This window comes from Betta splendens, chromosome 16, assembly GCF_900634795.4.
Source record: "Betta splendens chromosome 16, fBetSpl5.4, whole genome shotgun sequence".
Taxonomy (NCBI): Eukaryota; Metazoa; Chordata; class Actinopteri; order Anabantiformes; family Osphronemidae; genus Betta; species Betta splendens.
In genome coordinates, this window is record NC_040896.2 from 17058700 (window position 1) to 17071486 (window position 12787).

Here is a 12787-nt window from a genome sequence, read left to right on the forward strand (position 1 = left end):
TTATACCCCTCATGTTCAGAGGAAGATGTAAACCCTCTTGTGAAGCTGTTAGGCAAATCCTCACAATGTGGGGAGAAGTGCCCCCAGGGGTCTGAAGTTTTCACCCTCCTTCTCCATCTTCTTTTTTTTCCTTTTTTCCTCTTCTGTTTTTTTTTTTCATCTCGTATGAGAGACAAAGCCTCCTGCCAAACACCGAAACCCCCCAGGAGCTCATCATACAGAAAACTAGGCCTTGTGGAGAACGAGAAGAACGAACAGAGAGAGAGGGAGGGAGGGAGGGCGGAGGGGGGAGGGCAGATAGAGATGGAGGAGAGGCGAGGCCGCGTGTAAAGGTGGGAAGAGGGTGTTCAGAGGTGTGTGTGCATTCTTTCTACATTGTTAATGACTTAAGAGTCTATCAGAGCCACGGGGCATTCTGTACATCCCACAAGCCTTCCTCCTTTGACTCCCTCCCTGCTATTTTCCCTAACACTGCCTTTTGTGGCCTGTGCCAGACATACCTGCGAAATTATCTGCTAATTACCTACTAAATATGTTTGTTCATGTTGGTTGAACGGCTCACTTAATTGAAGGGGTGCTCTACCTTCCCTCAGCTGCTACCCTCCTTCATGCCCTGCAAGTATGGGAGGTGGGTGGGGGGGGTGGGGGGGGCTTAGGAGAGTGGCTTATCTCCAAGAGCTCGTTATATTAATGCCAGTAATTATGTGTTTTGCTTGCTTTTGATGTGCCTCTGTTCAAACGGGGAGAGTTAATAAGAGGATGACGGCAAATATGTCAGAGGGCCTTCTGTGTTGTCTTTGGGCTCTGGAAATTCCTGTGTGCACCAGTGGGGGATTTATGCGAGCGCGTATGCTGAGGCTGAGCTATGAACCAACCCATATGAATGTCACTACACAGGTAATGGCGGGGGCTTCTGATCAAATCCTCGCTGCGGTTTTCCTACTACGGTTCCTCTCGGACGCGTGTGCGCCAGGCAGCACCTTGCCTTGGATGCAAAGTAAGGGGGGGGTGGGCATGGCAACGGGACGGGGCTTCGTGGAGGGGATCGTTTCAACTCTATTTAAGCGCCTCGCCTTGCCAAGGAGAACACGGGTCTCTGCGCTCCCCCAGAGGAAAAGCGCTGGCATGAATAGGCCCTCACTAATGGAAAGAAACAATCACTAATGAGGGGAATGAAAAAAATAAAAACTGGATGAGGCGAAGAACAAACGGGGGGTGGGGGTAAATTTGAATGATGGTCATAAAGTACACGGGAAAACAGTAGATGCAGCACATGGACTCATCCACGCAGTCAGTGATGTTTAGCTGTCACTGCTAATGAGAGCGTGTGCCTCTGATGTAAGGACAGGAGAGAGCTGATGAGATTCACACAGGCAATTGAATAACATTATCTTCTCACTGTTTGCGCGTCGGTCTTTGTTACAGTATAGTGATTAATACGACACCGTCTATTTTCTGGTCACTACAATCAGCCGTATGCAAAAGGAGAAGAACATAAGACACCACAGAAAAGCTGTGCATGTCCTCTCTCTCTCCATTAGGGCAGCAAATGTGCACCTTCACAAATGTGTGATAAGTAAAACTGACATTTCAGTGAGTGTACACAACACAACAAGAATCTTCCCTATGTGAACATATTGACTTTTTCTTTTCATGTGACTCTGCTTTTAACACTCAGGCCATCAAATATTTGTGGTGTTGTATACCACACTTCAGGGTACACTTTTTCTTTGAGCAACAATCTGGTTTTCATGTGGCACAATCTGTCAGATTAAAAGCATACTCTCTGGTTCGGTTTTTAAGGCCTAAAACAAAGAAAAACTTTTGCTTTTGAGGTTTCATTTACTCTCTGGGTACCTGCTCTTGTGCACGTGACTTATGCCTTCAGTGACTCCCTTCCCTGCCACCGTAGAGGAGGAGACGGCGGCAGGACACGCTGCAGTTTCCACATTCACATTCCACCCGTGTTTTGACAACACATTTCACAAGAGGGATCTGGATCTGAAGAGGTTTTAAAGTTTCCCTCTCCACCGTGTGATATCAAAGAATCATCTCTGCATTGGCTAAACACAGAGGACTCCGCGGGACGGATTATTGCAACATTAAACATAATCCTCGGAGTCAGTCGCTGCTTTTCAACTTAAAAATAAAAACAAAGAGTACTTGACGTCTTTATTCGAGGCCTGACACGAGCAAAAAAGAAGCTGTTCCTGTGAGAACTGTTTACACTGGTAATGTTAAATAGGCTGACACTCGTGGTGACAAGAGGAATAATTATCATTACATGCATGACTGTCAGCCAAGTCAAAGCCGAACAAGAGATTAAGCAAAGATTAGCGTCTGTTTCACGGTCATGTGCCCTGGCAACTACAGTAGCTTTCCCTTTTTGTTCAGCACCTCGATTGGAGAAAGCTGCTTGAGGAGCGACAGAGGTAATGACTGATTAAGAGTCGTAGTTTACCATCAGGTTGGAGCATCGTCCTTTGTGCTGTTGCATTTACAAGATAGTATTCTAGAAAGTCCCATCGTCCGATGGCGATAACATTACACGTGAAGATTGAAATACGTTACAAATATCCCGACCACATGGGGCAGAAAAGCCATGTAGAGCAAGAAAAGAGTGGCAAGTAACTTAACAAAGGCCTACGCCGCGTACCAGCATGCTCTAATCAAGAAAACTACTTTAACACAAGTTCACAGGCTGAGATATGGCACTTCACTTCTGCTGATTAGCATATAATTCAGGATTATTTGACTGTATGGATGATGGAACACTTAACACACTTCAATACCCATTGCCCCTTTTTTTCCTCTTAACCTCTCCCTGATACCGCTCTGACTTTTAACACTGCCCCGTTCAACACTGGCTAATGATGTAACAGCCTCCTTAAATATGTAAAGTATAAGACTTTATAAAACCCAGCAGCGTGATTATGTCTTAAGTCTAAAACCTCACTCCTGGATATGCAGTTCTACACGGCGATACATTTTAAATCAGCCTCTTATCCACTGGAACAAGGGGAGGAAAGTTCACGTGTAAATTACAGGAGCCAGAGCGGTGGAAGTTTTTTCCCAGTAAAAGGCTTCTCGCTCGCAGTTTCTCAAACTATACGTTGAGATATGAAACCCTCGTTAAATAAAAAGGTGAGCGAGGGAAAAGTCACAGGTGTTAAAAGGCAATTAGTCTTCCCGTGCTATCAAAGTGTTAATCAGAGCGATGAATGTGAGGATATGAAGTTCATTATCTGGCATTCAATAATAGATATTGCTTCTATGAAACATGAGAGCCAGGATGAATAATACGAAAATGTATGACCACCGTGCTGCAGAGCAATTTTGCTGAACATTTGATGATTTCTGATAAGATGAAATCAGTGACATGTTCTTACAGGTCTGCTTTAAAGTGGTGAGTTTTAATTGCTGCACAAACATCTCTCTTCGCAGCTTTTTCAAGTCAGGCACTGTAGTTCAAAATACGAAAAACAAACAAGCAAGCATCCAAAAATAATAATAATAAAAAATAATAATAATCATCTCACTTGTTGGCACTGATTTGGTCACAACAAGAAGACAGATCTCATTATCGCTGTCTGGGGGGGAAAAAAAGCTGAAATGTTATCTTGACACAACAGACAAACCGAGATGAGCCACTCTTTAAATTTGAGTGCTTTTATGCCAAAACACAAACAAGGGGGAGAGACAAGGGTGGAGAGAGACAGACAGTCAGCAAGACGGAACAAAACAGACCAAGAATAAGAGAAAGTGAGAGGGGAAAGGCATAGCTAATGGCATTGGTATCAGATTTATTCCAAAGAGGCAGCAGCAGAAGGAGGCAGGAAGGAAGCCTGGATGATTTCTTCGCCCCATCTTCCCCTTCCCCTGATTATGAAAGGAGACATGGCGCGAGGTCGAGGGTCAAGCCAAAAGGAGACAGCATTGTGTAGAAACTGTCACGCACCGCCACCTATTTTGACATGCACAGGCCCGTTTGTTGTCTGTCGAACATGCAAATTGGCAAGCCCAGGCTGTCATATAAAGGCAGGCAGATATGCGCCGGTCGGGAAAATGAGAGACCACCTGTAACCAAGAGAATGGGGAGTGATGGACAAGCATTCAGTCAGCCCGCTCGTCATTTCCAGGCCCGCCATTCAGCCATCAGTGGAGTGCCCCCCCCTCCCTCCAAACCCTCCTCCTTCCACCACCGCCACCATCAATCCCATCCCCGGCGCACACATATACATGTAAAAATCTATTCTTAATATTCAGAAGGAGGACGTGAAGGGAAATAAATATATACGACTGTAGGGTATTGGAGGGGGTCGGCAGTGGTGATTCCAACCTTCTGGCTGCCTAATAGGATCCTGCATGGAGACAGCTGAGGGTCAGAACTGGATAATTAGTTGTCCACAGAGAAAACATCACTCTTGAACAGGGAGTGGACAGGAGGGGGACCCGGCACGCTGGCCTTAAGGCTGTGAATCCTAAAGAATGTCCAGAATGTGTCAGGTCACTGGCATTAGATGCTTTTGTCACGACTAAGCTCAAGGCTGCAGAGTGTTGATACAATATGTTTCAGGTTGACAGGGGCCGGACGCGGAGGCTGGACACAACACTTATTGGCTTAATTATCCAGAAAGATGACAACGTGTCATGTAAACGTGATGCATTTATGTAAACCATCCAGGGTGTAGGGCTGACCAGATAATTAGCTGTCCAGCAGAAACATCACCCTTCCAGAGAGGCTAGACAGGGAGCAAAGGAGGAAGTGGACATTTTTTTTTCCTCTTTTGTGTAAATGTAGACATAGACCTGTTACACACACAAGTGGCCACAACACAATCTTTTTAACACAGCTTTTGAAATCCAGTATGGAAATATGCCAGTAAATACCGCAGATTACTAAATATTAACATCAGCAACTACTGTACTGTACAGTAGCTCCACATTCACACAAACTGGACTGGAAGATAAGCGGAGTAACACACACAAACACCTCCATCATCGTGTGCAGCGTGTGTTTACTTGATTATGATATGTAAAAAGTTAGCCACCATATCTGAATGTAGCTACCGGAACAAAGGGTCACAGCATCATTTCCTCCCTAGTCAGTGTAAGCAGTAGATTAGTCTATGTAGACAGGCGTTAATCACTGCTGTCTGCTGTTGTCAGTGCACCGGGCGAAACGGTTTTCTTTAGCCAAATGATCAATTAATACTGAAGGATTAGGGTCTTTTTTCTGGTATGATGCAGGACAGAAACCGTCCTCATTATATGATTTAGTCCAGTCAAATGTATTCAAATGCCACCTTTATTACCCTGGAGGTGCTTTGCATAAATTGAATAAATCCAACAGATACTCGGCGAGAATCAAACGTATCAAAGGTTTTCTGTCTTTGAAGTGAGGCTAGACTCTAATTCCAAAACAGATTTTCGTGATAAATAAATGCATTATTTATGAATTGTGGTCTAGTGGTGGTAGAAGAAGACCAAGAAGACGACGAAGGAGAACAGGGGAGAAATGAAAAACAACGCTAAAAATGCATAAAACATTTTACGCCATGGAAATGTCAGGAGACGCCAAATGACACGTCGAGTGGCACGTGCCGACCAAGCGCCCGACTGATAAACAAACTGATTAGCATATGCACATTGGAGCATATGTTGTGCTCATTTGCTTACACAAAGTCCCAATCAGAATAATACGCCGCATGTCATAAAACCCGAGAAATATGTTGATGGGAATGATGAAGATGGAAACGTTTCAATTATTTCATTTCTGACAATTACTCTGACAGTGTGACAACCCCGACAACCAGCAGGCAGCGGGGTGACTAATTGCCCTCAGGAAATTTATGGAGATGGGAAATAAATAAAAACAAACTAACATGTTGACCAACTGCAGCGCCAGGATTCAAACCTCCGCATGTTGACACGATTTATTATATTTCAGCATTAAAGGAATTTGTCCGGCTGCAAAAATTAAATTCTAGCTACACAACGGGCACAAAGAGGCGACGGGTGACTGCCGGCATACGTGGAGGTGTGTATGTTGAGATACGGACCTTTAGAAGGTGTCAGAGGTTGAGCGTTCACGATGCTGGATTATCGGGGGCTGGGGTGGAGCTCGGGGCGGGACAGGCAGTCAGGCCGCATTACAAAGCTGCCTAAGAAAAGACAAACATTTAACATGGCACACAGATGGCAGGGCCAGGCAGGGCCTGCCTGCGCCTTTGAAGTGCGGCGGGATTCACAGAGGCAGGTAGAGATGGAGCCTTTGAATTATTCTACATTGGCTAATCTAAAGCAGACTGTCAGGAGAACCTCTTCACAAACAATAGGGATATTATGGAAGTTTCAAATATATCTGCTTTGTCTCATGGGACAAAAAATGTGTACTTTTAATAAGCAACAGGACAGAAAGAGTTGATTATGTTAAGGTCCTTTAGATGAGTTTTCCTTAAAATGTTCCTTCCTTTTTGTCTTTTGCTATGATTTATATTTCTATGTATATCAACAAGTCATTGTTTAAACAGCTAAACAGTCGGCCGTGCTCCTGCTGAGCAAACGATATTAGCGTGTTAGCGCTGTACAAAGACACAATGCTTGGAGCAGTTTGATCATCATTTAAAAATGCCTGACTTACTTTTTGTATCCCAAAGGAACACAGAGAAAAGTACATTAGAAATCACGCGGAAAATATATTGAATGAAGTCGGGGTTAATCAATTAAACCTTTGAGTAAATAACCACAAAGGGGAGCCCATCGGGGTAAATAATGGAGGTTCTGCACCTACGCAAACGTTCATTTAACCTGTGAACCACAAGGTTATTTCTGTTAGAAATGATGTTTGCGCGCGCACACACACACACACACACACACACACACACACACACACACACACACACACACACACACACACACACACACACACACACACACACACACACACACACACACACACACACACACACACACACACACCAGCCTGAAGGAAGGATGATTTATGTGGGAAGATCCATCTTCATCATCTTGGCTCTCACCTTGGTCTCCATCAGTGTTAATTAAAGGAAGGTCAGTGTCACCCTCCCTGCTCCCCCCCACCCACCGACCCTGCTTTACATAATAAATCACTCCCGACACACAAAGGGGGCTGTTGACACAAACAGAATGCTCCTAGCTAACTAGCTAACTGCAGTTTGTTGAGCTGAGGAGTCAATTCAAAGCCTGCCATAAATAATACTGAATGACACAGTGTTGTGTCTTTGTCTGCGAACAAAGGATCGGAGACAAAGGCAGGTTGTTCTGGGACAGAAATAAGGCTGAAAATATAAAGAATATAATAAAGCTGAGCCTGGAATGTCCAAATTATATACAAGGACAGAATGAGACTGAGACTCTCTGATTTAACTCCGACTAACGTGTAAAGCAATAGTTCCTCATTCGTTAATACAGTTGGGTAAACAACAGTTTTAGAGCATTTGTTTTGTACAGACTTTTGGACTGTAGCCACATCTGAGCTCCGCGGAGGGAGCGGCTGCTGGAAGCTGTAGGTGCAGCAGGTTGTGACATTATTTCAACAAGTTTATCTAAAATCATCCATGACTAAAAAACAATGGAACCTCAGGGTAGTCGTTATGTGGTTGACTCGTGCATACTGTATGCTTCCACTCTTTAACCGCCAAGGACACGATGTGAATGTGTGGCTGACTTAAAAGGAGCATCCACTGGCACGAATACAGCCACCCGCCCTAAAACAGAACAGTGGTGTTTTGGTCAGCCCTGCGCCGTAGACATCATTACTTTCTTGGAATCAATTTTCCTTCCTAAAAGAAACAAGAAACATGTGCTTTGTATTGTGTACAATTTCCTAGGTTTTCTAGGTTGCTGTCAGACGTGCATAATGAGGGCCACGGTGCTGCAGAGTTCCCCTCTTATCACAAACTAGCATGCATGGCCCCGCTGCTCTCTCCTCAGTCATCAAGCAATTGATGTAATTGAACCAGCGCTTTGCTGTCAAGCGAGCGGCGCGGCTCAATAGCATAGGCTCCCAACACTCTGGACAAAAAGAGCCACGCAGCCGTCCAAAGGCAGCCAGGCCGCGCCGCTCGCCACTGCGTCAATACGTTTCAGTTCTTCTAATTGTTCTTACGCTCATTAACGTGACCGGGGAAAATACAGTATGAGACGAGAATAAGGCGCCGGAGGGCGTTAATGAGGTTACATTCGTGTTGTGTGTGTTTGGAACCAATTTTTACTATGGCGGTGGTGGTGATAGGTGGACAAAGAGGGTTCTAGGAGGTCAAATCTGAGTGACCCTAGAAAAGCTGCGCAGACATTAGTAAATTGAAATGAATATTTTGGTTTTAAGGCTTTTCAAATAGTAGTTTTGTAGATACCAGACTAAAATAAATAAAAATAAATAAAATAAAATAACTGTCGCCCTGCAAATGCAGTCAGCATGCAACCAGTTTGCATTAATTATGACCCGTACTACTGAATATGAACTAATCATCTGTAGCCACAAAGTTCTTCCACCCTTGTTTTCCTCCTCCATCTGATTAGGACTGGCCTTGCTTTCTCCTTGTTGCCCTCCAACAAAGTCCTCAATGTCCCACATATCTGCCTAAGTGACCAGTCAGGGGTCGAGGGTCGCCAAGAGCTGCCACTTCCCCTGTCAAAGGAAACAAGCAGCATGAGAAAGAAAGAGTGGAGAGGAGGGAGGGAGGGAGGGAGGGAGAGGTGGAAAAGAAGGAGGGAGGTGATATTCAAAAACAAAGCGCTGACAAGGAGGTGCCTGGAATTAGCGCTGCCTCCGTTTCCTGCACACACACACACACACACACACACACACACACACACACACACACACACACACACACACACACACACACACACACACACACACACACACACACACACACACACACACACTTTAGTGCAGAGCTTAAGGGAGATAATAACATTGACAGGAAAACGTCTAAAAGCCATTAATCATGCACCTTTACAGTTTCAGGGCCTTTAAATAAAATTACAGTATTAACCAGTATTCCACCTGTACATTTCCACAAAACACAATAATAGACACAACCACCCTCTTTACACACAGGCGGTTTGGTCCCATTGAGAGCAGGGTGTGAGTAAGTATAGATGTTGTTTTAGCCCTCCTGCTGCTCAGGAGGGATCACTAGATCACACTGTCAGTCAGAGAGCACCGTCCAGTCACACATGCAGTATGTGTGTATGTGTGTGCGCTACTGTAAGTCCTCATCTTGATGTCGTGTGTCGCTATGGACTTTATAAAACCCACAGGTTAGTACTTAAAGTGATTATCCGAATTAATATTGAATATTTTACCCGATATTAAATATATTAACTATCTCTAGTAGTTAAAGGGCAGTAGGACTTTTAAAATGCTTGTGTATTTCATCAGGGCAGCTACAGAACCACGTTTAAAAAAAAAAAAACTAAACTCGGTTATATCCACAGAACCACCGATTCTCTCAGTGGGCGCCAAAACACTACTTAGAGTGGCGACACTGTCATCTCTATCGGTAAAAGAGCCTAAGCGTGGTTCCAGGAAATGAAAATAACTATTATCAAGGAGCTTCCGTATGTGCAGGCTGCCACAGCAAAAAATGGTCCTTTGTGAGACCATAAGCTGACACATACACGTTCTAAAAGTTCTTCAAAACGCCGTGCACCTAGTTATTTGGAAGGCCGGCCTGTCATTATGTTTGATGTCTGTGCAGAGCCGTGCTCCTCTTCTCGTTCCCCTTCTGCAACAATCTTATTTGTCTTTGCGATACACAGAGCAAACTGTGTGTGAGCCAGTGCTGCAGCCGAAGCAGGTTGGATGTGGAGAGAGAGAGAGAGGTGTGTCTGCGTGCGCAGGTTCACCAAGTCTGAATGTTCGGCCATATTCACTGTCTGTGTAGCTGAGCGTTTTAAATTTAAGAGAGAGAACGTCTTGTCAAGTGGAAGCGTACCCAACATCCACATGTGCACGTAACGCCGCAATAAATTACATCCTTTGAAGGCTCGATGAGTAAAGCAGAAACACAGTTGTTAAATATAGTCGACAGCGGAGCCAAAGATAATATTTGTGATGCAGGACAGTCTTTAGTTGGAGGTTCAGGCATGCTGATAAAATATGGTTTCAAAATAGGAAATTCTAAAAATAATGTATAAAATATATGTGAATTGATTATAGTTAAGTATTTCTTAGTAATTTATTTAAAAATGAATAAAGGATGTACTACAGTACTTATAAGTTTTAATTTATTCAATACTTCATTTACACTGTACCTGAAATCATTTTTTATTAAATGTGGCAACTAAATAACAATTTAAATTACTATGGGCCGATTAATAAAGTAACAATTTTCTTTACCGCTTATTATTATTGTTTTATTATTATTGTGCTATATAATACATTTGATTGGGACATTTTACCTAATATGAAACAGTTCAGTCATTAATTTGAACTTAAGTTTACTGTAACTGCTTTGATGCAACAACAGCAGCCTTAAAGTTAAAACAGATGGCACGGTCGTAGTACAAACCTGTTTGAATTGTAGATTAACAGGAAGGTGAGCTAAAACTTTTACCACTGGTAGACGTGAGCAAACAAAACCCTGAGACTGCACTGCCCTCAAATGGCACATCCAGGTCAATGCATACAACTCTTTTATCCTGTCGCTGCTTCTCTCCTTACAGCTCCTCCAGGACAAAGAAGCATTAATTAAGAAGCAACCATGAGCAGCCAAGAAGCATAATGTGCACAGACGACACACACACACACACAAACACAGACACACACACACACACACACACACACACACACTGCACTGACTCACAGCAATTGCCCCCTATTCTCCACAGCTTCTGATAACTGTGAAATTCACTCCCTCTGCACAAAGACATGGCCGGGGAGGAAAATAATTTCAGTAATAGAGCTAATGGGTTTAAGTGAGACTGGAGAGCAGCCAAGAGCAGCTAAAGAGGAGACGAGGGAGGAGAAGACGGCGGAGGAGAAGAAGATGTGGCTGTGTGCACTGATGTGAAGAAAGAGAGGGGAGCGAGTGGGGAGAAAACAGGGAAATGCAAAGGGTCTTTTGCATTGTTTCCTGATTAGATTGTGGATGAGCAGAAAGAGAATGCTCATTTTCTGCTCACCGCCATGATACAGTTGCTGATAAGAGTCACTCTGCGCCCACAATGGGAGGATTTGGAACGGTGGTTAATTTAATTGATAAAGCCAAACAATAGCACAATGCGTGCAGAGTGATTACGTTTCTGTTGGCGTAATCACCGTAGAGGTAGTTAAACAATGCAGAGCGAGGCTTCCAGGCTATCGGCAATGATTCTGAGTGAACTGGAGACTGAGACACGGAGAAACAGATCTGTGTTTAGAACAACTTGGCCACTTAGCACATCAGTAGAAGCAGAGGAGGCACCGTATGTCTCCCCTCCTCTCATCAGGACTCAACACAGCTGGCTTTTACCAAAAAGAAGAGACAGAGGTTTTAATAGAGCACAAAATAGAAATACTAAATTAAATTTAAACATATCTTATAAAACATATAACACCTTTCATGACAGAAGACAGACCTAAAAGTACATGGTTTGATAAACAAAAGCAAGTGTTAAAAGGAAATACTAAGGTAACAGAAGCCACAAAGTTGAAAGATGATGTGATAATTAAGGAAATTAAAATAGCTACACCCTCTCAGATACTGACTTAAGTTGGTCATAGCGTAATTACATTTGGTGCAATGCTTTCATTAAATAAAAAGCTTGTGTAGAAAAGAGATCCCCAGCAGCTGCCGCATCAACGACCCGTCGCCCCTCAGCAGAGGCTGGAGGAGGCCAAATGAAGCCCCTGCTTCCTCCCTGCTCTCCTCTCCTTACCATCCACCCAGCCAACCATTCCAGTATTAAGTGAGGCGAGCGACAGAGATATGAATGTGATATTCCCTCTGGTATTTTTAACCGCCGTATTGAATTCGTATAAAACACTTAAGGATCCTCGGCTTCTGCCTGATGGGAGCCTCTCGCCGGGCTCAGAGAGAGTCTCTAGAGGGCTTCTCTCCTGCCACGAAAAATTCCTGTTTTCTCTCCTTCACCATCTATCCCTCCCTACCATCCAAACCCTTCTTCCTCCGCTCTTCGCTGCATATGGGAATTTCATGGAAGCCCCCTGCCCGCCCTTTGCTCATAAAAAACTAATGAAGTTAGAAGGAAAACTCCATAAAAATCTCATTGGGGCTTCACCTCCTGATACAGGATACAAATCAAACTTAGAGGCTCTCCTGAGGATTGGTGTAATGAGTAACGATAAGTGGCGTGTCTTTGGAAATCCGTCTGTGTCGGGAGCAGGATGTTCAGTGCGTGTCACAATAAAAGCACAGCACATCAAGTGCACCAGGAGAGGATTGGGACAGATTGTGAATTATGATTATGATTTCCAAAGTATCACTGATTGAAAATATAAAAATGTGAGTTTGACTTGACATTTTTCGATCTTATGCTCGCACATTGTTTCTGAATCTAATCTCTGCTCCAGCTAGAGGAGAGCATTAATGAGTGAAGTCAGGAAGAGGAAGTAGGAAGCATATTAGGCTGTATAATAAATAATGAAAACCCCTGCGAGACGCCTACACTGATCGAACATAACCTTATGAATTATACTGTGATGGGTTTTCATATTTATTTCTGGGCGCTGGCTATTTCTCATGCTTGAGCGAGACTTATCACTTAACAATCAATTATTAACATGTGTCAGAAT

At 43.7% G+C, this 12787-nt stretch overlaps 1 long non-coding RNA gene across 4 annotated transcripts in view; it reads right to left on the minus strand.

Annotated features, from left to right (window-relative positions):
- Positions 1–12787, minus strand: part of LOC114842805 (uncharacterized) — a 178751-nt gene that overhangs the window by 145980 nt on the left and 19984 nt on the right. For 3 of the 4 annotated variants that reach the window (XR_008692836.1, XR_003783497.3, XR_008692835.1), the window contains exon 3: positions 6063–6164. The exons of the other annotated variant lie outside the window; for it this stretch is intronic. This is a non-coding gene — a long non-coding RNA (uncharacterized LOC114842805). The remainder of the gene's footprint in view (positions 1–6062; positions 6165–12787) is intronic. 4 annotated transcript variants of the gene reach the window in all.